The sequence below is a fragment of the Cherax quadricarinatus genome, chromosome 75 (genome assembly GCF_038502225.1).
Source record: "Cherax quadricarinatus isolate ZL_2023a chromosome 75, ASM3850222v1, whole genome shotgun sequence".
In the NCBI taxonomy this organism is placed as follows: domain Eukaryota; kingdom Metazoa; phylum Arthropoda; class Malacostraca; order Decapoda; family Parastacidae; genus Cherax; species Cherax quadricarinatus.
In genome coordinates this window covers 2,854,543-2,881,428 of record NC_091366.1, presented here as the reverse complement: position 1 = coordinate 2,881,428, position 26,886 = coordinate 2,854,543, and the positions used below count along the sequence as shown (strand labels likewise).

The following is a 26,886-nucleotide window of genomic DNA, read 5'->3' as shown; positions in this document are numbered from 1 at the left end:
CTACAGTCACCAAGACAGTATGAGTATTGCCTACAGTCACCAAGACAGTATGAGTATTGCCTACATTCACCAAGACAGTATGAGTATTGCCTACAGTCACCAAGACAGTATGAGTATTGCCTACAGTCACCAAGACAGTATGAGTATTCCCTACAGTCACCTAGACAGTATGAGTATTGCCTACAGTCACCAAGACAGTATGAGTATTGCCTACAGTCACCAAGACAGTATGAGTATTGCCTACAGCCACCTAGACAGTATGAGTATTCCCTACAGTCACCAAGACAGTATGAGTATTGCCTACAGTCACCAAGACAGTATGAGTATTGCCTACAGTCACCAATACAGTATGAGTATTGCCTACAGTCACCAAGACAGTATGAGTATTCCCTACAGTCACCAAGACAGTATGAGTATTGCCTACAGTCACCAAGACAGTATGAGTATTGCCTACAGTCACCAAGACAGTATGAGTATTGCCTACAGTCACCAAGACAGTATGAGTATTGCCTACAGTCACCAAGACAGTATGAGTATTGCCTACAGTCACCAAGACAGTATGAGTATTGCCTACAGTCACCAAGACAGTATGAGTATTGCCTACAGTCACCAAGACAGTATGAGTATTGCCTACAGTCACCAAGACAGTATGAGTATTGCTTACAGTCACCAAGACAGTATGAGTATTGCCTACAGTCACCAAGACAGTATGAGTATTCCCTACAGTCACCAAGACAGTATGAGTATTCCCTACAGTCACCAAGACAGTATGAGTATTGCCTACAGTCACCAAGACAGTATGAGTATTGCCTACAGTCACCAAGACAGTATGAGTATTGCCTACAGTCACCAAGACAGTATGAGTATTGCCTACAGTCACCAAGACAGTATGAGTATTGCCTACAGTCACCAAGACAGTATGAGTATTGCCTACAGTCACCAATACAGTATGAGTATTGCCTACAGTCACCAAGACAGTATGAGTATTGCCTACAGTCACCAAGACAGTATGAGTATTGCCTACAGTCACCAAGACAGTATGAGTATTGCCTACAGTCACCAAGACAGTATGAGTATTGCCTACAGTCACCAAGACAGTATGAGTATTCCCTACAGTCACCAGGACAACAAGTAAGTCATTGAATATCATACATTCCTCCACACGTTAACGAAAGAATATTACCGTAGGTCTACTGGCCCATAATAGGCAGGTCCAACACACACACACTCGTGTACCCGTCCAACCTATATTTAAAGCTTCCACAGAGTTATTATTAATAATAATAATCATAATCTTTAGTTATACAAGTACGTGATACAACTTATACATACCATAGCTCACTTAAGTGATTTTTATGCAGAGCAATTCTGACAAATTAGGTTAATTTTACCCCAAGTCGACTAACTCCCAGGTACCTACTTACTGCTAGGTGAACATGGAAAGCAGATGTCTTAAGAAAACACGTCCTAATGTTCCCACCCGTACTTAGGATTGAACCATGGACCACAGTGTGTGAGCTGAGTGCGCTACCAACCCAGCAATGGGGCACCTTGCCTTAATGAGGCTACCTGAGAGTTTGTTCCACTCATCCACAACTCTATTGCTAAACCAGTACTTCTCTATATCCTTCCTGAATCTAAATATTTCAAATTTAAATTCATTACTACGAGTCCCGTCATGGTTAGATACTCTCAATACAACGCTTTGTATAAAACTGATGAAGCCAGTGTGTGGCAATGTCGGGTGGGTGTTCTGAAGATATTGAATGAAGTATACACACTAGGTCGGTTGGTAGCTTATATTGAGAGTTTTGTGAGGGAGCCCAGAACCTCGCCTTGTTGAGTCTCTCCTAGCCGGAATCTGAGGAGCCCTGCGGCCAAGTGCTGACATGCCTGGGGCTCGTCACGTCACAGGTAGCCACGGAGTCTATCTAGCCCTTAAACTGTCCAAACGTAGATCTATGTTTGCACACGTAGCGCTCCGAATGTAGATCTACGTTTGCACGCGTAGCGCTCCAAACGTAGATCTACGTTTGCATGCGTAGCGCTCCGAACGTAGATCTACGTTTGCATGTGTAGTGCTCCAAACGTAGATCTACGTTTGCATGCGTAGCGCTCCGAACGTAGATCTACGTTTGCACGCATAGCGCTCCGAATGTAGATCTACGTTTGCACGCGTAGCGCTCCGAACATAGATCTACGTTTGCACGCGTAGCACTCCGAACATAGAGCTACGTTTGCACGCGTAGCGCTCCGAACATAGATCTACGTTTGCACGCATAGCGCTCCGAATGTAGGTCTACGTTTGCACGCATAGCGCTCCGAACGTAGGTCTACGTTTGCACGCATAGCACTCCGAACGTAGGTCTACGTTTGCACGCATAGCGCTCCGAACGTAGGTCTACGTTTGCACGCATAGCACTCCGAACGTAGATCTACGTTTGCACGCATAGCGCTCCGAATGTAGATCTACGTTTGCACGCGTAGCACTCCGAACATAGAGCTACGTTTGCACGCGTAGCACTCCGAACATAGAGCTACGTTTGCACGCGTAGCACTCCGAACATAGAGCTACGTTTGCACGTGTAGCGCTCCGAACATAGATCTACGTTTGCACGCGTAGCGCTCCGAACATAGATCTACGTTTGCACGCGTAGCACTCCGAACATAGATCTACGTTTGCACGCGTAGCGCTCCGAACATAGATCTACGTTTGCACGCGTAGCGCTCCGAACGTAGATCTACGTTTGCACGCGTAGCGCTCCGAACATAGATCTACGTTTGCACGCGTAGCGCTCCGAACATAGATCTACATTTGCACGCGTAGCGCTCCGAACATAGATCTACGTTTGCACGCGTAGCGCTCCGAACATAGATCTACGTTTGCACGCGTAGCGCTCCGAACATAGATCTACGTTTGCACGCGTAGCGCTCCGAACGTAGATCTACGTTAAAACAGGGAGCCTAACTATAACATAGCTAGGATTATCTACATATACTACACAAGTAATACAAGTAATCAGTGACACACTACTGACAGCGATACGTTTCCTCAATAAAGATTCCTGTCTGTTGCATGAATGTCTCAAACTTTATCTTGATTCCTGGTTTCCATTTGTATACCTGAATCACATACCCTCTAATTCTACGTCTTTCCAGAGAATATGTAAGTTGAGTATCTTCACCTTAACTTGGTAAGGAAGATATCTGAGACATGGGATCACCTTCATCATCCTTCTCTGAATTACTGTAGTGGTGAACATTCTTCAGGCTGTCACTGTACCCACTGCAACCATACGCTATTGTATCTCCTCTCTTGGTAACAGAACGGCAGCAACAGCAACATTAACACCTCTAATAGCAACATTAACAATAATAGCAACTCTACCAACAACACTACAGCAACAATAATACACGCTACATTATTCCACAGTCACCATCACTGCCGTATTGTTGATAAAAATTAATTTTCATACCTTCACTGACTGACTGTCCATCTCCAGCCACACGATTATTACCGCAGGATACCCAGGATGATCCCCCCAGCCTTCATCCTACCCTATATGGTGTTCCTGCATGTGTGTATCCCTAGCCTGGCTTCCTTTATCCTTGCAGGAAGCAAAGGTTGCTTGGGTATTTTTGGGTTTGAAGCCTGTCTGCTAGGCCATGGTTGTTAAGAGTAATTTTTGTTCGTAAAAGAGGGTTTAATATCTGTGTTTATATGGTGGAAGATGCTGCTACTGCTATTACTGCTACTGCTATTACTGCTACTGCTACTGCTGCTATTACTCCTGCTGCTGTTACTACTACTGCTATTACTGCTATTGCTATTACTTCTACTGCTACTGCTATTACTCCTGCTGCTGTACTACTGCTATTACTGCTACTGCTGTTATTACTCCTGCTGCTGCTACTACTACTGCTATTACTGCTACTGCTATTACTGCTACTACTGCTCCTATTACTCCTGCTGCTGCTGCTGCTGCTGCTACTACTACTATTACTGCTACTGCTGCTATTACTCCTGCTGCTGCTGCTACTACTACTACTATTACTGCTACTGCTATTACTCCTGCTGCTGCTACTACTACTGTTATTACTGCTACTGCTACTGCTCCTATTACTCCTGCTGCTGCTGCTACTACTATTACTGCTACTGCTATTACTGCTACTGCTGCTATTACTCCTGCTGCTGCTGCTACTACTACTATTACTGCTACTACTATTACTGCTACTGCTGCTATTACTCCTGCTGCTGCTGCTGCTGCTGCTACTACTACTATTACTGCTACTACTATTACTGCTACTGCTGCTATTACTCCTGCTGCTGCTGCTACTACTACTATTACTGCTACTACTATTACTGCTACTGCTGCTATTACTCCTGCTGCTGCTGCTACTACTACTATTACTGCTACTACTATTACTGCTACTGCTGCTATTACTCCTGCTGCTGCTGCTACTACTACTATTACTGCTACTACTATTACTGCTACTGCTGCTATTACTCCTGCTGCTGCTGCTGCTGCTGCTACTACTACTATTACTGCTACTACTATTACTGCTACTGCTGCTATTACTCCTGCTGCTGCTGCTGCTGCTGCTACTACTACTATTACTGCTACTACTATTACTGCTACTGCTGCTATTACTCCTGCTGCTGCTGCTACTACTACTACTACTACTACTACTATTACTGCTATTATTTTAGATACTAAAGTACTCTTGACCCACGGTACACATCACCCCAAGACCGGTGCTAGTGAGTACTAGTACTCTGGGTACGTAAAGCAGGGAGAGAAGGGAGTGTGAAGTATGGATCGCGGGCAGTATGTACTCAAGGTGAAAGCAGTTGGGCAAGAGGACGAATGTTGATTGGCTAAGAGCATAGGGTATAAGGCATGTCACTTGAAAGTTGTGGTCCACCATGCTGAATGTTGTGAGGCGGAGGTTCTGGGTGGTTGTGACAGTGGGGAGGCTGTTGTCACAGTGGGGAGGCTGTTGTTGTCACAGTGGGGGAGGTTGTGACAGTGGGGAGGATGTTGTTGTCACAGTGGGGGAGGTTGTGACAGTGCGGAGGCTGTTGTCACAGTGGGGAGGCTCTTGTTGTCACAGTGGGGGAGGTTGTGACAGTGGGGAGGATGTTGTCACAGTGGAGAAGCTGTTGTCACAGTGGGGGAGGTTGTGACAGTGGGGAGGATGTTGTCACAGTGGGGAGGTTGTTGTTGTCACAGTGGGGAGGCTGTTGTTGTCACAGTGGAGAGGCTGTTGTTGTCACAGTGGGGGAGGTTGTGACAGTGGGGAGGATGTTGTCACAGTGGGGAGGTTGTTGTTGTCACAGTGGGGAGGCTGTTGTTGTGACAATGGGGGGCTGCTGTTGTGACAGTGGGGAGGCTATTGTGACAGTGGGGAGGCTGTTGTGACAGTGGGGAAACTTGCGACAGTGGGGAAACTGTTGTGACAGTGGGGGGGGGGCTGCTGTTGTGACAATAGGAGGCTGTTGTTGTGACAGGGGGAGTAGGAGATCGTAACAGGGACAGTGTGTGGGGTACTGACAGTGGGAGGTAGTGACAGGGACAGTGTGTGGGGTACTGACATGGGGGAGGTAGTGACAGGGACAGTGTGTGTGGTACTGACAGGGGGGAGGTAGTGACAGGGACAGTGTGTGTGGTACTGACAGGGGGGAGGTAGTGACAGGGACAGTGTGTGGGGTACTGACAGGGGGGAGGTAGTGACAGGGACAGTGTGTGTGGTACTGACAGGGGGAGGTAGTGACAGGGACAGTGTGTGGGGTACTGACAGGGGGAGGTAGTGACAGGGACAGTGTGTGGGGTACTGACAGGGGGAGGTAGTGACAGGGACAGTGTGTGGGGTACTGACAGGGGGGAGGTAGTGACAGGGACAGTGTGTGTGGTACTGACAGGGGGAGGTAGTGACAGGGACAGTGTGTGGGGTACTGACAGGGGGAGGTAGTGACAGGGACAGTGTGTGTGGTACTGACAGGGGGGAGGTAGTGACAGGGACAGTGTGTGGGGTACTGACAGGGGGAGGTAGTGACAGGGACAGTGTGTGTGGTACTGACAGGGGGAGGTAGTGACAGGGACAGTGTGTGGGGTACTGACAGTGGGAGGTAGTGACAGGGACAGTGTGTGGGGTACTGACATGGGGGAGGTAGTGACAGGGACAGTGTGTGTGGTACTGACAGGGGGGAGGTAGTGACAGGGACAGTGTGTGTGGTACTGTCCGGGGGGAGGTAGTGACAGGGACAGTGTGTGGGGTACTGACAGGGGGGAGGTAGTGACAGGGACAGTGTGTGTGGTACTGACAGGGGGAGGTAGTGACAGGGACAGTGTGTGGGGTACTGACAGGGGGAGGTAGTGACAGGGACAGTGTGTGGGGTACTGACAGGGGGAGGTAGTGACAGGGACAGTGTGTGGGGTACTGACAGGGGGGAGGTAGTGACAGGGACAGTGTGTGTGGTACTGACAGGGGGAGGTAGTGACAGGGACAGTGTGTGGGGTACTGACAGGGGGAGGTAGTGACAGGGACAGTGTGTGTGGTACTGACAGGGGGGAGGTAGTGACAGGGACAGTGTGTGGGGTACTGACAGGGGGAGGTAGTGACAGGGACAGTGTGTGTGGTACTGACAGGGGGAGGTAGTGACAGGGACAGTGTGTGTGGTACTGACAGGGGGAGGTAGTGACAGGGACAGTGTGTGGGGTACTGACAGGGGGAGGTAGTGACAGGGACAGTGTGTGTGTGGTACTGACAGGGGGAGGTAGTGACAGGGACAGTGTGTGTGTGGTACTGACAGGGGGAGGTAGTGACAGGGACAGTGTGTGGGGTACTGACAGGGGGAGGTAGTGACAGGGACAGTGTGTGGGGTACTGACAGGGGGGAGGTAGTGACAGGGACAGTGTGTGGGGTAGTGACAGGGACAGTGTGTGTGGTACTGACAGGGGGAGGTAGTGACAGGGACAGTGTGTGTGGTACTGACAGGGGGAGGTAGTGACAGGGACAGTGTGTGGGGTACTGACAGGGGGAGGTAGTGACAGGGACAGTGTGTGGGGTACTGACAGGGGGAGGTAGTGACAGGGACAGTGTGTTGGGTACTGACAGGGGGAGGTAGTGACAGGGACAGTGTGTGTGGTACTGACAGGGGGAGGTAGTGACAGGGACAGTGTGTGGGGTACTGACAGGGGGAGGTAGTGACAGGGACAGTGTGTGGGGTACTGACAGGGGGAGGTAGTGACAGGGACAGTGTGTGTGGTACTGACAGGGGGAGGTAGTGACAGGGGCAGTGTGTGGGGTACTGACAGCGGGAGGTAGTGACAGGGACAGTGTGTGTGTGGTACTGACAGGGGGAGGTAGTGACAGGGACAGTGTGTGGGGTACTGACAGGGGGAGGTAGTGACAGGGACAGTGTGTGTGGTACTGACAGGGGGGAGGTAGTGACAGGGACAGTGTGTGGGGTACTGACAGGGGGAGGTAGTGACAGGGACAGTGTGTGGGGTACTGACAGGGGGAGGTAGTGACAGGGACAGTGTGTGGGGTACTGACAGGGGGAGGTAGTGACAGGGACAGTGTGTGTGGTACTGACAGGGGGGAGGTAGTGACAGGGACAGTGTGTGTGGGGTACTGACAGGGGGGAGGTAGTGACAGGGACAGTGTGTGGGGTACTGACAGGGGGGAGGTAGTGACAGGGACAGTGTGTGTGGTACTGACAGGGGGAGGTAGTGACAGGGACAGTGTGTGGGGTACTGACAGGGGGAGGTAGTGACAGGGACAGTGTGTGGGGTACTGACAGGGGGAGGTAGTGACAGGGACTGTGTGGGGTACTGACAGGGGGGAGGTAGTGACAGGGACAGTGTGTGTGGTACTGACAGGGGGAGGTAGTGACAGGGACAGTGTGTGGGGTACTGACAGGGGGAGGTAGTGACAGGGACAGTGTGTGTGGTACTGACAGGGGGGAGGTAGTGACAGGGACAGTGTGTGGGGTACTGACAGGGGGAGGTAGTGACAGGGACAGTGTGTGTGGTACTGACAGGGGGAGGTAGTGACAGGGACAGTGTGTGGGGTACTGACAGTGGGAGGTAGTGACAGGGACAGTGTGTGGGGTACTGACATGGGGGAGGTAGTGACAGGGACAGTGTGTGTGGTACTGACAGGGGGGAGGTAGTGACAGGGACAGTGTGTGTGGTACTGACAGGGGGGAGGTAGTGACAGGGACAGTGTGTGGGGTACTGACAGGGGGGAGGTAGTGACAGGGACAGTGTGTGTGGTACTGACAGGGGGAGGTAGTGACAGGGACAGTGTGTGGGGTACTGACAGGGGGAGGTAGTGACAGGGACAGTGTGTGGGGTACTGACAGGGGGAGGTAGTGACAGGGACAGTGGGTGGGGTACTGACAGGGGGGAGGTAGTGACAGGGACAGTGTGTGTGGTACTGACAGGGGGAGGTAGTGACAGGGACAGTGTGTGGGGTACTGACAGGGGGAGGTAGTGACAGGGACAGTGTGTGTGGTACTGACAGGGGGGAGGTAGTGACAGGGACAGTGTGTGGGGTACTGACAGGGGGAGGTAGTGACAGGGACAGTGTGTGTGGTACTGACAGGGGGAGGTAGTGACAGGGACAGTGTGTGTGGTACTGACAGGGGGAGGTAGTGACAGGGACAGTGTGTGGGGTACTGACAGGGGGAGGTAGTGACAGGGACAGTGTGTGTGTGGTACTGACAGGGGGAGGTAGTGACAGGGACAGTGTGTGTGTGGTACTGACAGGGGGAGGTAGTGACAGGGACAGTGTGTGGGGTACTGACAGGGGGAGGTAGTGACAGGGACAGTGTGTGGGGTACTGACAGGGGGGAGGTAGTGACAGGGACAGTGTGTGGGGTAGTGACAGGGACAGTGTGTGTGGTACTGACAGGGGGAGGTAGTGACAGGGACAGTGTGTGTGGTACTGACAGGGGGAGGTAGTGACAGGGACAGTGTGTGGGGTACTGACAGGGGGAGGTAGTGACAGGGACAGTGTGTGGGGTACTGACAGGGGGAGGTAGTGACAGGGACAGTGTGTTGGGTACTGACAGGGGGAGGTAGTGACAGGGACAGTGTGTGTGGTACTGACAGGGGGAGGTAGTGACAGGGACAGTGTGTGGGGTACTGACAGGGGGAGGTAGTGACAGGGACAGTGTGTGGGGTACTGACAGGGGGAGGTAGTGACAGGGACAGTGTGTGTGGTACTGACAGGGGGAGGTAGTGACAGGGGCAGTGTGTGGGGTACTGACAGCGGGAGGTAGTGACAGGGACAGTGTGTGTGTGGTACTGACAGGGGGAGGTAGTGACAGGGACAGTGTGTGGGGTACTGACAGGGGGAGGTAGTGACAGGGACAGTGTGTGTGGTACTGACAGGGGGGATGTAGTGACAGGGACAGTGTGTGGGGTACTGACAGGGGGAGGTAGTGACAGGGACAGTGTGTGGGGTACTGACAGGGGGAGGTAGTGACAGGGACAGTGTGTGGGGTACTGACAGGGGGAGGTAGTGACAGGGACAGTGTGTGTGGTACTGACAGGGGGGAGGTAGTGACAGGGACAGTGTGTGTGGGGTACTGACAGGGGGAGGTAGTGACAGGGACAGTGTGTGGGGTACTGACAGGGGGAGGTAGTGACAGGGACAGTGTGTGGGGTACTGACAGGGGGAGGTAGTGACAGGGACAGTGTGTGTGGTACTGACAGGGGGAGGTAGTGACAGGGACAGTGTGTGGGGTACTGACAGGGGGAGGTAGTGACAGGGACAGTGTGTGGGGTACTGACAGGGGGAGGTAGTGACAGGGACAGTGTGTGGGGTACTGACAGGGGGAGGTAGTGACAGGGACAGTGTGTGGGGTACTGACAGGGGGAGGTAGTGACAGGGACAGTGTGTGGGGTACTGACAGGGGGAGGTAGTGACAGGGACAGTGTGTGGGGTACTGACAGGGGGAGGTAGTGACAGGGACAGTGTGTGGGGTACTGACAGGGGGGAGGTAGTGACAGGGACAGTGTGTGGGGTACTGACAGGGGGAGGTAGTGACAGGGACAGTGTGTGTGGTACTGACAGGGGGAGGTAGTGACAGGGACAGTGTGTGTGGTACTGACAGGGGGGAGGTAGTGACAGGGACAGTGTGTGGGGTACTGACAGGGGGAGGTAGTGACAGGGACAGTGTGTGGGGTACTGACAGGGACAGTGTGTGGGGTACTGACAGGGGGGAGGTAGTGACAGGGACAGTGTGTGGGGTACTGACGGGGGAGGTAGTGACAGGGACAGTGTGTGTGGTACTGACAGGGGGAGGTAGTGACAGGGACAGTGTGTGTGGTACTGACAGGGGGGAGGTAGTGACAGGGACAGTGTGTGGGGTACTGACAGGGGGGAGGTAGTGACAGGGACAGTGTGTGGGGTAGTGACAGGGACAGTGTGTGGGGTACTGACAGGGGGGAGGTAGTGACAGGGACAGTGTGTGGGGTAGTGACAGGGACAGTGTGTGGGGTACTGACAGGGGGGAGGTAGTGACAGGGACAGTGTGTGGGGTACTGACAGGGGGAGGTAGTGACAGGGACAGTGTGTGTGGTACTGACAGGGGGAGGTAGTGACAGGGACAGTGTGTGTGGTACTGACAGGGGGAGGTAGTGACAGGGACAGTGTGTGGGGTACTGACAGGGGGGAGGTAGTGACAGGGACAGTGTGTGGGGTAGTGACAGGGACAGTGTGTGGGGTACTGACAGGGGGGAGGTAGTGACAGGGACAGTGTGTGGGGTACTGACAGGGGGAGGTAGTGACAGGGACAGTGTGTGGGGTACTGACAGGGGGGAGGTAGTGACAGGGACAGTGTGTGTGGGTACTGACAGGGGGAGGTAGTGACCGGGACAGTGTGTGGGGTACTGACAGGGGGAGGTAGTGACAGGGACAGTGTGTGGGGTACTGACAGGGGGGAGGTAGTGACAGGGACAGTGTGTGGGGTACTGACAGGGGGAGGTAGTGACAGGGACAGTGTGTGTGGTACTGACAGGGGGAGGTAGTGACAGGGACAGTGTGTGTGGGGTACTGACAGGGGGAGGTAGTGACAGGGACAGTGTGTGGGGTACTGACAGGGGAAGGTAGTGACAGGGACAGTGTGTGTGGGGTACTGACAGGGGGAGGTAGTGACAGGGACAGTGTGTGGGGTACTGACAGGGGGGAGGTAGTGACAGGGACAGTGTGTGGGGTACTGACAGGGGGAGGTAGTGACAGGGACAGTGTGTGTGGTACTGACAGGGGGAGGTAGTGACAGGGACAGTGTGCGTGGTACTGACAGGGGGAGGTAGTGACAGGGACAGTGTGTGTGGTACTGACAGGGGGAGGTAGTGACAGGGACAGTGTGTGTGGTACTGACAGGGGGAGGTAGTGACAGGGACAGTGTGTGGGGTACTGACAGGGGGAGGTAGTGACAGGGACAGTGTGTGGGGTACTGACAGGGGGAGGTAGTGACAGGGACAGTGTGTGTGGTACTGACAGGGGGAGGTAGTGACAGGGACAGTGTGTGTGGGGTACTGACAGGGGGAGGTAGTGACAGGGACAGTGTGTGTGGTACTGACAGGGGGAGGTAGTGACAGGGACAGTGTGTGGGGTACTGACAGGGGGAGGTAGTGACAGGGACAGTGTGTGGGGTACTGACAGGGGGAGGTAGTGACAGGGACAGTGTGTGTGGGGTACTGACAGGGGGGAGGTAGTGACAGGGACAGTGTGTGGGGTACTGACAGGGGGAGGTAGTGACAGGGACAGTGTGTGGGGTACTGACAGGGGGAGGTAGTGACAGGGACAGTGTGTGGGGTACTGACAGGGGGAGGTGGTGACAGGGACAGTGTGTGGGGTACTGACAGGGGGAGGTAGTGACAGGGACAGTGTGTGGGGTACTGACAGGGGGAGGTAGTGACAGGGACAGTGTGTGGGGTACTGACAGGGGGAGGTAGTGACAGGGACAGTGTGTGTGGTACTGACAGGGGGAGGTAGTGACAGGGACAGTGTGTGGGGTACTGACAGGGGGAGGTAGTGACAGGGACAGTGTGTGGGGTACTGGCAGGGGGAGGTAGTGACAGGGACAGTGTGTGGGGTACTGACAGGGGGAGGTAGTGACAGGGACAGTGTGTGGGGTACTGACAGGGGGAGGTAGTGACAGGGACAGTGTGTGGGGTACTGACAGGGGGGAGGAATTGACAGGGACAGTGTGTGGGGTACTGACAGGGGGAGGTAGTGACAGGGACAGTGTGTGGGGTACTGACAGGGGGAGGTAGTGACAGGGACAGTGTGTGTGGTACTGACAGGGGGAGGTAGTGACAGGGACAGTGTGTGTGGTACTGACAGGGGGAGGTAGTGACAGGGACAGTGTGTGGGGTACTGACAGGGGGAGGTAGTGACAAGGACAGTGTGTGTGGTACTGACAGGGGGAGGTAGTGACAGGGACAGTGTGTGGGGTACTGACAGGGGGAGGTAGTGACAGGGACAGTGTGTGGGGTACTGACAGGGGGAGGTAGTGACAGGGACAGTGTGTGGGGTACTGACAGGGGGAGGTAGTGACAGGGACAGTGTGTGGGGTACTGACAGGGGGAGGTAGTGACAGGGACAGTGTGTGTGGTACTGACAGGGGGAGGTAGTGACAGGGACAGTGTGTGGGGTACTGACAGGGGGAGGTAGTGACAGGGACATTGTGTGGGGTACTGACAGGGGGAGGTAGTGACAGGGACAGTGTGTGGGGTACTGACAGGGGGAGGTAGTGACAGGGACAGTGTGTGGGGTACTGACAGGGGGAGGTAGTGACAGGGACAGTGTGTGTGGTACTGACAGGGGGAGGTAGTGACAGGGACAGTGTGTGTGATACTGACAGGGGGAGGTAGTGACAGGGACAGTGTGTGGGGTACTGACAGGGGGGAGGTAGTGACAGGGACAGTGTGTGGGGTACTGACAGGGGGAGGTAGTGACAGGGACAGTGTGTGTGGTACTGACAGGGGGAGGTAGTGACAGGGACAGTGTGTGGGGTACTGACAGGGGGAGGTAGTGACAGGGACAGTGTGTGTGGTACTGACAGGGGGAGGTGGTGACAGGGACAGTGTGTGGGGTACGGGCAGGGGGAGGTAGTGACAGGGACAGTGTGTGTGGTACTGACAGGGGGAGGTGGTGACAGGGACAGTGTGTGGGGTACTGACAGGGGGAGGTAGTGACAGGGACAGTGTGTGGGGTACTGACAGGGGGAGGTGGTGACAGGGACAGTGTGTGGGGTACTGGCAGGGGGAGGTAGTGACAGGGACAGTGTGTGTGGTACTGACAGGGAGAGGTGGTGACAGGGACAGTGTGTGGGGTACTGACAGGGGGAGGTAGTGACAGGGACAGTGTGTGGGGTACTGACAGGGGGAGGTGGTGACAGGGACAGTGTGTGGGGTACTGACAGGGGGAGGTAGTGACAGGGACAGTGTGTGGGGTACTGACAGGGGGAGGTAGTGACAGGGACAGTGTGTGTGGTACTGACAGGGGGGAGGTAGTGACAGGGACAGTGTGTGTGGGTACTGACAGGGGGAGGTAGTGACAGGGACAGTGTGTGTGGGTACTGACAGGGGGAGGTAGTGACAGGGACAGTGTGTGTGGGTACTGACAGGGGGAGGTAGTGACAGGGACAGTGTGTGGGGTACTGACAGGGGGAGGTAGTGACAGGGACAGTGTGTGGGGTACTGACAGGGGGAGGTAGTGACAGGGACAGTGTGTGGGGTACTGACAGGGGGGAGGTAGTGACAGGGACAGTGTGTGGGGTACTGACAGGGGGAGGTAGTGACAGGGACAGTGTGTGGGGTACTGACAGGGGGAGGTAGTGACAGGGACAGTGTGTGGGGTACTGACGGGGGGAGGTAGTGACAGGGACAGTGTGTGGGGTACTGACAGGGGGAGGTAGTGACAGGGACAGTGTGTGGGGTACTGCCAGGGGGGAGGTAGTGACAGGGACAGTGTGTGGGGTGCTGACAGGGGAGAGGTAGTGACAGGGACAGTGTGTGGGGTACTGACAGGGGGAGGTAGTGACAGGGACAGTGTGTGGGGTACTGACAGGGGGAGGTAGTGACAGGGACAGTGTGTGTGGTACTGACAGGGGGAGGTAGTGACAGGGACAGTGTGTGGGGTACTGACAGGGGGAGGTAGTGACAGGGACAGTGTGTGGGGTACTGACAGGGGGAGGTAGTGACAGGGACAGTGTGTGGGGTACTGACAGGGGGGAGGTAGTGACAGGGACAGTGTGTGGGGTACTGACAGGGGGAGGTAGTGACAGGGACAGTGTGTGGGGTACTGACAGGGGGAGGTAGTGACAGGGACAGTGTGTGGGGTACTGACAGGGGGGAGGTAGTGACAGGGACAGTGTGTGGGGTACTGACAGGGGGAGGTAGTGACAGGGACAGTGTGTGGGGTACTGACAGGGGGAGGTAGTGACAGGGACAGTGTGTGTGGTACTGACAGGGGGAGGTAGTGACAGGGACAGTGTGTGGGGTACTGACAGGGGGAGGTAGTGACAGGGACAGTGTGTGGGGTACTGACAGGGGGAGGTAGTGACAGGGACAGTGTGTGGGGTACTGACAGGGGGGAGGTAGTGACAGGGACAGTGTGTGGGGTACTGACAGGGGGAGGTAGTGACAGGGACAGTGTGTGTGGTACTGACCGGGGGGAGGTAGTGACAGGGACAGTGTGTGGGGTACTGACAGGGGGAGGTAGTGACAGGGACAGTGTGTGGGGTACTGACAGGGGGAGGTAGTGACAGGGACAGTGTGTGGGGTACTGACAGGGGGAGGTAGTGACAGGGACAGTGTGTGGGGTACTGACAGGGGGAGGTAGTGACAGGGACAGTGTGTGGGGTACTGACAGGGGGGAGGTAGTGACAGGGACAGTGTGTGGGGTACTGACAGGGGGAGGTAGTGACAGGGACAGTGTGTGGGGTACTGACAGGGGGGAGGTAGTGGCAGGGACAGTGTGTGGGGTACTGACAGGGGGGAGGTAGTGACAGGGACAGTGTGTGGGGTACTGACAGGGGGAGGTAGTGACAGGGACAGTGTGTGGGGTACTGACAGGGAATAGGTAGTGACAGGGACAGTGTGTGGGGTACTGACAGGGGGAGGTAGTGACAGGGACAGTGTGTGGGGTACTGACCAGGGGGAGGTAGTGACAGGGACAGTGTGTGGGGTACTGACAGGGGGAGGTAGTGACAGGGACAGTGTGTGGGGTACTGACAGGGGGAGGTAGTGACAGGGACAGTGTGTGTGGTACTGACAGGGGGAGGTAGTGACAGGGACAGTGTGTGGGGTACTGACAGGGGGAGGTAGTGACAGGGACAGTGTGTGTGGTACTGACAGGGGGGAGGTAGTGACAGGGACAGTGTTTGTGGTACTGACAGGGGGAGGTAGTGACAGGGACAGTGTATGTGGTACTGACAGGGGGAGGTAGTGACAGGGACAGTGTGTGGGGTACTGACAGGGGGAGGTAGTGACAGGGAGAGTGTGTGTGGTACTGACAGGGGGAGGTAGTGACAGGGACAGTGTGTGGGGTACTGACAGGGGGAGGTAGTGACAGGGACAGTGTGTGTGGGGTACTGACAGGGGGAGGTAGTGACAGGGACAGTGTGTGGGGTACTGACAGGGGGGAGGTAGTGACAGGGACAGTGTGTGGGGTACTGACAGGGGGAGGTAGTGACAGGGAGAGTGTTTGTGGTACTGACAGGGGGAGGTAGTGACAGGGACAGTGTGTGGGGTACTGACAGGGGGAGGTAGTGACAGGGACAGTGTGTGGGGTACTGACAGGGGGAGGTAGTGACAGGGACAGTGTGTGTGGTACTGAGAGGGGGAGGTAGTGACAGGGACAGTGTGTGGGGTACTGACAGGGGGAGGTAGTGACAGGGACAGTGTGTGGGGTACTGACAGGGGGAGGTAGTGACAGGGACAGTGTGTGGGGTACTGACAGGGGGAGGTAGTGACAGGGACAGTGTGTGGGGTACTGACAGGGGGGAGGTAGTGACAGGGACAGTGTGTGGGGTACGGGCAGGGGGAGGTAGTGACAGGGACAGTGTGTGGGGTACTGACAGGGGGAGGTAGTGACAGGGACAGTGTGTGGGGTACTGACAGGGGGAGGTAGTGACAGGGACAGTGTGTGGGGTACTGACAGGGGGAGGTAGTGACAGGGACAGTGTGTGGGGTACTGACAGGGGGAGGTAGTGACAGGGACAGTGTGTGGGGTACTGACAGGGGGAGGTAGTGACAGGGACAGTGTGTGGGGTACTGACAGGGGGAGGTAGTGACAGGGACAGTGTGTGGGGTACTGACAGGGGGAGGTAGTGACAGGGACAGTGTGTGGGGTACTGACAGGGGGAGGTAGTGACAGGGACAGTGTGTGGGGTACTGACAGGGGGAGGTAGTGACAGGGACAGTGTGTGGGGTACTGACAGGGGGAGGTAGTGACAGGGACAGTGTGTGGGGTACTGGCTGTGTGGATGTATATTAGGCTGTGTGGATGTATATTAGGCTGTGTGGATATATATTAGGCTGTGTGGATATATATTAGGCTGTGTGGATATACATTTCTGGTATTTACTGACGTAATAAACTTTAAATTGACTATGTGTAATACCTGAGAAACGCATCTTCTGGTCGGCTTGTAACTTTTAGTGCTGACGTGTTGTCTTTAAGCTTCGCCTTAGTTTTAGGTTGATTATTAAGATCTGGGATAGATAGATATCTACATTTCCTAAATTTTTCGCCTGCAAAATAGGCTTCTTCAGTCGAATACACAGAACCTGCGGAAGCAGTGGAGAGGTGATGATCAGTGCATTAGTCTTGAGTTAGTTTTGGGGTAATCAGTCCCTCAATCTAACAAGACTGATGGAATGAACAAATTGCCTCCAGATTGAGGGACCGATTACCTCAGACTCCTCATCTTCCACCTTTCTCTGCCCTGGACTGAAGAAGCCACTGGCTTCTTTAGTCCAGTGCCACCCAAATGCTACACAAGCGTCTCATTTATCAACGTGTCGGTCTCCCAGACCATTTATTCACGAGGTATTAAACTGTGTATTAATCTTACCGTCATAACCGCCCGGTGGCCTGGTGGCTAAAGCTCCCGCTTCACACACGGAGGGCCCGGGTTCGATTCCCGGCGGGTGGAAACATTTCGACACGTTTCCTTACACCTGTTGTCCTGTTCACCTAGCAGCAAATAGGTACCTGGGTGTTAGTCGACTGGTGTGGGTGGCATCCTGGGGGACAAGATTAAGGACCACAATGGAAATAAGTTAGACAGTCCTCGATGACGCACTGACTTTCTTGGGTTATCCTGGGTGGCTAACCCTCCGGGGTTAAAAATCCGAACGAAATCTTATCTTATCTTATCTTAATAACCACGAAAGCGAAGAAATAATTTTAAATCATTTCACTTGCTCACCCTTTTCTTCTTGGCGGCTGAGAACACACACCTCCCCCACGACCTTGCTGTGTCTGGTTATGGACCATCTTAGACTTAGGTACATGCTTCAGATGAGTTCCTGGCTCCTGAAGCTTGCTTGGTTTAGTACCTGTCGACTACAGGAAGAGGTTATTAAGGCTGCAAACCACTAGCCAAGAATATTTCATCTCTGTAAAAGGACTTAACTCTCAGTATTTCCTTGATTCGTTCCCTTAAATGTATCCGCCTGATCTTCCTACTCATTTGTGCAACACCAAGATTCTGATGTGTTGATTGCAACACGTCAGGAGCTTGTTCGTGATTATTGCATCTCAGTATATATACGCTTCAAGTCATCATCTGTGTAACGTAATGACGATAGGGTTGCCTAGCATTGTTATGTTTACTGGTACTGGTGAGGGGCTCTTGATTCATGGAAAATGGAGCTACGTTGCCCTAAGACCAAGCCTGTTTGCTTCCATTTACCAGGTGTTCTGTGAGTGTTAGGGATCCAACAGCTTCTGTGGATTATAGAAAATAGTTGTCTCACACAGATTACGGCCTAAAACTACTGTTACTACTACTACTGTTACTACTACTACTGTTACTACTGTTACTACTACTACTACTACTGTTGCTACTGTTACTACTACTACTAATGTTACTACTGTTACTACTACTACTAATGCTGCTTCACTTACTACTAATGCCACCACTCACTACCAATGCTACCACCACTACCAATGTTACTACCACTACCAACGTTACCACTGCCACTACCACCACTAACGTTACCACCACCACCAACGTTACCACCATCACCAACGTCACCACCACCACCAATGCTACCACCGTCACACTCACCACAACGTTACCACCATCACCAATGCCACACCACCGTCACCACCACCACCAATGCCACCACCGGGCCACCACCACCACCAATGCCACCACCACCACCAACGCCACCACCACCACCATCGCCACCACCGTCACCACCACCACCACCGTCACCACTCACCACCAACGCCACTCACTACTACCAATGTTACTACTAATACTAATGTTACTACTGTTAATTACTGCTCACCAATGTTACTACTACCACTAATGTTACCACTACTCACTAATGTTACTACCACTACCAATGTGTTACCACCGTTACCACTGCCACCGTTACCACTGTTACTACTACTAACGTTACCACTACCACTAATGTTACCACTGGTTACCAATACCACTGTCACCACCGTTACCACCACTAATGTTACCACTGTTACCACTACCACCAATGTTACTTCACTGTTACCACTGCCACTACCAACGTTACCACTGTTACCACTTCACTACTAACGTTACCACTGGTTACTACCATCACCAACGCTACCACTGCTTACCACTCACCACCAATGCCACTACCACTCACTAATGTTACCACTACTAATGCTACCGTTACTACTACCAATGTTACCACTGTTACCACTCACCACTAATGTTACTTCACTTCATTACCACTGTCACTCTACCACTAATGCTACCACTACACTACCACTACTCAACGTTACTACCACTACTAATGTTACCACTCACCACCAACGTCACTAATACCACCAATGCTCACCACTGTCACCACTACCACCAATGCCACCACCACCACCAACGTTACCACCACCACCAACGTCACCACCGTCACTACCACCAATGCCACCACTCGTCACCACCATCACCAACGCCACCACCGTTACCACCACCACCAACGTTACTACTCGTTACTACTGTTACTACTACTCACCAACGTTACTACACCGTTACTACTAATACCAATGCCACTACCGTTACTACTACTAACGTTACTACTACTACCACCAATGTTACCACTACTACCACGTTACCACTGTCACTACTATCACCAATGTCACTACCACTAACGTCACACTGTCACTACCATCAATGCTACTACTGGGTTACTACTCATCAATTAATGTTACTACCGTTACCACTACTAATTGCTTACTACCGTTACTGGCACTAATGCCACTACCACTAATGTCACTAATTACCACTAATGTTACTACTTTCGTTACTAGCCACTAATGTTACTACTGTTACTACTACTACTAATGTTACTACTGTTACTACTACTGCTAATGTTACTACTGTTACTACTACTAATGTTACTATCATCAATGTTACTTCACTACTACTAATGTTACTAATTGTTACCACTACTACCAATGTTACCACTGTTACCACTATCACTAATAGTTACTACCGTTAATACCAATACTAATGTTACTTCACTGTTACTCACTACCAATGTTACTACCACCACCGTTACTTTCACCACTAATGCTTACCACCACCACCAACACTACTCACCAATGCCACCACTACCACCAACGTTACCACCGTTACTACCGTTACTACCACTACTAATGTTATCACCGGTTACCACCACTACTAACGTTACCACCGTTACTACCACCACTAATGTTACTTTCACATTAATGTCAGCCACTGTTACTACTACCACTAATGTTACTACTACTACCAATGTTACTACTACTACCAATGTTACTTCACTGTTAATACTGTTACTACTTCAATACCAATGCTACCACTGTTACTACTACTACTAATGTTACTTCACTCGTTACTACCACTACTAATGTTACTTCACTACCAATGCTACCACCGGGTTACCACTACCACCAATGCCACTACCATCACTAACGTTACCACCGTTACCACTACCACCAACGTTACCACCACTAATGCCACCACTGTCACCACCACCACCAACGCCACTACCACCACCAATGCCATCACCACCACCAATGCCACCACCACTACTAATGTTACTCACCACTACTCAATGTTACTTCACCGTTACCACTGTCACTACTACTAATGTTACCACTGTTACCACCACTACCAATGTTACCACCGTTACCAATGTTACCACTCACTCACTCAATGTTACCACTGTTTACTACCACTAACGTTACCACTGTTACCACCAATACCAACGTCACCACCGTCACTACCACTACCAATGCCACTTCACCGTCAATTACCATCATCAATGCCACCACCACTACCAATCGCTCACCACCACCAACGCCACCACCGTTCACCACCACCACCAACGCCACCACCGGGTTACCACCACCACCAATGCCACCACCACCACGCCACCACCACCACCGGGTTAACACTGTCACCACCGTCACAATGTTACTACTACTAATGTTACTAATGTTACCACTGTTACTACCACCACTAATGTTACCACGTTACCACCGTTACCACTACTGCCAATGCCACTACCACTACCAATGTTACCACCGTTACCATTACTACCACCGTTACTACTACTACTAATGTTATCACCACTCAATGTTACCACCGTCACTACCATCACCAATGTCATCACTGTCACTACCACCACCAACGTTACTTCCTCACCACCACCGTTACCACTGTCAATACCACCACTAATGTCACTACCACCACCAATCGCCACCACCACCAACGCCACTTACCACCACCAACGCCACCAATACCACCAACGTCACACCACCACCAAATGTTACCACTGTCATCACTGTTTACCACTACCACCAACGTTACCACTGTCACTACCACCAATAATGTTACTACTCGTTACTAATGTTACTACTACTACATCGTTACTACTCGTTACCACTACCAATGTTACTAACGTTACTACTTCACTACTAATGTTACCACTGTTACTACTACTACCATCGTTACCACTGTTACTACTACTACTCAATGTTACTACTACTACTAATGTTACCACTACCAATGTTACCACTGTTTACCACTACCACCAATGCCACCACCGTTACTGCTCACTACTAATGCTACTCACTACTAATGCTACCACCACCATCGTTCATTACTTTACCACTGCTCCTAATGTTAATACCAATGCCACTAATGCCACTACCGTTACTACTACTCACTAACGTTACCACCGTTAATGCCACCATCGTTACCAATTAATACTACTGCCATCACCGTTACCACTGCTACCAACGTTACTACTGCTCACTGCGCCACTAATGTTACCACTGTTACCACTACCACTAATGTTACCAATGCCAATACTCGTTACTACTACTAATGTTCACTGTTACTCATCACTCAATTACCACCTACCAATGTTACCAATGCCACTACCACCGCTAATGTTAATACCACTACCATCGTTAACTTGTTACTGTACTTCACTACTAATGTTACCACTGGGTTACCATTACCACCAATGTTACTACTACTACTAATGCTTACTACTGTTACTAATGTTACCACTCACTACTAATGTTACCACTGGGTTACCACCGGGTTACCACTATCACTAACGTTACCACTGTCATCAAGCAATACTGTTACCACTGTTACTACCACTAATGTTACTACCGTTACTACCGTTACTACTACCAATGTTACTACTGTCATCACTGTTACTACTACCACCGTTACCACTGTCACTGCCACTACTAACGTTACTACCGTTACCACTACTACCAATCGTTACCACTACTCACCAATGTGTTACCATCAATACTACTATCACTTCACCGTCATCACCACCACTAACGTTAATAATTACCACCAATCGCTACCAATTGTCACTTCACTGCTACTCACTCACTCACCAACGTTAATACCACTACTAATGTTACCACTGGTTATAATGCTACCTACTACCAATGTTACTGCTACCAATGTTACCACTACCAATGTCACTACCGTTACTTCGCCACTACCAACGCCACTACCATTACCACCGTTACTACTACCACCGTTACTACTCACTACCACTAATGTTAGCAATTGCTACCGCCACCAATTAATCTTACTCACTACCAATGCTACCACCGTTACTACTACCACTACTGTCAATACCACCGTTACCACTGCCACCACTCATCACTGTTACCACTGCCACTACTCACTCACTTCACCGCCACACTGCCACCACTACCACCGTTACCACTGTCACTACCACCAATGTTACTACCACCAATACCGTTAATACTCACTAACGCCACACTGTTACTACTACTACTAATGTTACTACTACTGCTGTTACTACTGTTACTACAATTACTAATGTTACTACTGTTATTACTACTAATGTTACTACTGTTATTACTACTAATGTTACTACTACTACTAATGTTACTACTGTTACTACTACTAATGTTACTACTGTTACTACTACTACTGATGTTACTACTACTACTTCACCGCTACTACTGTTACCACTACCAATGCGTTACCACTGTCACTACCATCACTGATGTTACCACTGTTACTACCACTGGTTACTGTCACCACCTTCAATGCTGTCACCGTTACCACTCTTACCAGCATTAATACTACTAACAAGTTACTAATTGCTTACCACTCATCACTAATGTTACTACTGTTACTACTACTAATGTTACTACTGTTACTACTACTACTAATGTTACTACTGTTACTACTACTACTAATGTTACTACTGTTACTACTACTACTAATGTTACTACTACTACTAATGTTACTACTGTTACTACTACTACTAACGCGCCACTACCAATGTTACCACTGTTACCACTACTCACTTAATGTTACTACTGGTTACTACTAATACCATCGTTTACTACTCCGTTACCAAGCACACACGTTACTACTGCCACTGAACAATACTGCTCACTACCACTACCAATGTTACCACTGGTTACTACCACTTCAATGTTACCACTACTACCGTTACCACTACCACCAATGCCACTTCACTGCTTCACTAATACTCACCACGTCACTACTGTTACTACTACTACTAATGTTACTACTACTAATGTTACTACTGTTACTACTACTACTAATGTTACTACTGTTACTACTACTACTGTTACTACTACTACTAATGTTACTACTACTACTAATGTTACTACTGTTACTACTACTAATGTTACTACTGTTACTACTACTAATGTTACTACTGTTACTATTACTACTGTTACTACTGTTACTACTACTACTGTTACTGCTGTTACTACTACTAATGTTACTATTACTATTACTACTAATGTTACTACTGTTACTACTACTAATGTTACTACTGTTACTACTACTAATGTTACTACTACTAATGTTACTACTGTTACTACTACTACTAATGTTACTACTGTTACTACTACTACTAATGTTACTACTGTTACTACTACTAATGTTACTACTACTACTAATGTTACTACTGTTACTACCAACGTTACCACTGTTACCACCACCAATGTTACCACTGTTACTACTACCAACGTTACCACTGCTACCACCACCACCACCGTTACCAACGTCACTACTACTCACCAATGTCACTTTCACCGTTACTACCACTACCAATGTCACCACTCACCACCAATGTCATCACCGTTACTACCACCAATGTCACCACCGTTGACACCACTAACGTTACCACCGTTACCACTACCAATGCCACCACCGCTCATCACCACCACCAATGCTACTACCAATGCCTACTACTCAGTCACTAACAAGCCACTTCACCGTTACTACTTCACTACCAATGTTACCACTGCCATCACTCACTACCAATGTTACTACCACACTAATGTCACTACCGTCACCACTACCACCAATGTCACTACCAATACTCAATGCTACCACCGTTACTACCACTACCAACGCTACCAATTGTCACTACCACCACCACCGCCACCACCAACGTTACCACTGGTTACCAATGCTACCACCACCACCAACGTTACCACCGTTACCACTCACACCATCGTTACCACTGGTTACCACTCACCACCAATGCCACCGTCACTACCACTACCACTGTTACTACTAATGTTACTACTACTACTAATGTTACTACTGTTACTACTACTACTAATGTTACTACTGTTACTACTACTACTAATGTTACTACTGTTACTACTACTACTAATGTTACTACTGTTACTACTACTACTAATGTTACTACTGTTACTACTACTACTAATGTTACTACTGTTACTTCTACTACTAATGTTACTACTGTTACTACTACTACTGTTACTACTGTTACTACTACTACTAATGTTACTACTGTTACTACTTCTAATGTTACTACTGTTACTACTAATGTTACTACTGTTACTACTACTAATGTTACTACTTTTACTACTACTAATGTTACTACTGTTACTTCTACTACCCGCTACCACCGTTACTACTTCACCACCGTTACCACTGTTGCTACTAATTACCACCGTTACTACTCAATGCCACTACCGTTACCAACACCACTACCACTGCCACTACTACCACCGTTCACTACCACACGCAACGTTACTGCCACGCCAACGTTACCACCGTCACCACCGCCACTTCCACCACTAATGTTACCACTACCACCAACGTCACCACCAATACCACCACCACCGCCACTACCAATGCACTACCACTACCACCAACGCTACCACCAATACCACCACCACCGTTACCACCAACGTCACTTCACCACTACCACCACCGCCACTACCGTCACCACCACCACCACCGTTACCACCACCACCGTCACTACCACCACCAATGCCATCACACCGCCACTGCCACCACCGCCACCACCACCACCAACGCCACCACCACCAACGTTACCACCGTCACCACCACCAATGCCACACTGCCACCACTGTCACCACCACCGTCACCACCAACGCCACCACCACCACCACCAACGCCACCACCGCCACCACCACCACCACCGCCACCACCACCACCACTGTTACCACTGTTAATACTACTCACTAACGTTACTACTAACATTAATACCACCACTGTTACTACCAATGTTACCAATTACTACTACCAATGTTACCACTGCCACTACTTCACTACCAATGTTACCACTAATGTTACCACTGTTACACTAATACTAATGTTACCACTGTTACTACTCACTACCAATGCTTTCACTCACTACTACCACCGTTCACTACTACCACCACCGTTACCACTACTACCAACGTTACTTCACTGTTACTACTACTACCACTGTTACTACCACCACCAATGCCACTACCGTTACCATTACCAATAATTAATGTTACCACTACCACTTCACTGTCACTACTACTACCACTGTTTACTAATTACTACTAATGGTTACTACTGTTACTTTACTTACCACCATCGTTACTACCAAGTTACTCTACTACCAATGCGTTACCATCAGTACTACTACTACCGTTACCACTGCTACTACCACTACTAATGTTACTTCACTGTTACTACTCTAACGTTACCACCGGGTTACCACTAACGTTACCACTGTTACCACTACCAACGTTACCACTTTACTACCACCAACGTTACCACTGCTACTCCACCACCCTGCCACCACCGTTACCACTACCACCGTTACCAATTGTTGCCACTACTACCAATGTTACTCACCAATGTTACCACTGCTTTACCACTACCACCACTGTCACTTCACTACTACTGTTACTACTTCACCATCGTTACTGCCACCGCTAATGCCACTACTCGTTACTACTACTTACTACCGTTATTACTAATGTTACCACCGTTACCACTAATACCAATGTTACTACTACCACTTTCATCGTTATCACTGGTTACCATTACTACTAATGTCACTTACTCACCACTAATGTTACCACTCAATAATACTACCACCACCGTCACTACCAATTGTTACTACTACTACCACTAACGTTACTCACTGTCACCACTAATGTTAATACCATCACTACCAATGTTACTCATCACTAATGCTACCATCGTTACCACTACTACTAATGCTACCACTACCAATGTTACCACCGTCATCACTAATTACCAACGTTACTACCGTTACCACTGTCACTACCACCATCAAGCTACCACTAATGTTACCACCATCACTACTAATGTTACGCCACCGTCACTACTACTACCAATGTCAATACCACCGTCACTACCACCGCCACTACCACCACCAATGTTCTCCCACTGCTACCACCACCGGCCACCAGCACCGTCACCACCACTAACGTTAATTCACCACTACTACGATGTTAACCACAGCAGTTAGCTAACACTCAGGTACCTACTTACTGTTAGCTGAACAGGGACAGCAGGTGTAGGGTGACTACCATCCAAGTAACGTAATTACTGCTAGGTGAACATGGACAGAAGGTGTCTTAGGGAAATACGTCATTATGATTGCACTCGTACCGGGGATCGAGCCACGGACCTCAGTGTGTGAACTGAATGCGCTACCAACTCAGCTACGGGAAAAATACCCATTTAATAGAGCCTTGGGTAGGCTATTGTTTTTCCACATATTTTTCAAAATAAAAAAAACAGGGGGGTAAACACACATAAATTTAG

At 50.4% G+C, this 26,886-nt stretch overlaps 1 protein-coding gene across 1 annotated transcript in view; it reads left to right on the top strand.

The window, feature by feature from the left end:
- LOC128691817 (tripartite motif-containing protein 3) overlaps positions 1–26,886 on the top strand; it is a 440,921-nt gene that overhangs the window by 174,488 nt on the left and 239,547 nt on the right. The gene's annotated exons all lie outside the window — the stretch shown is intronic.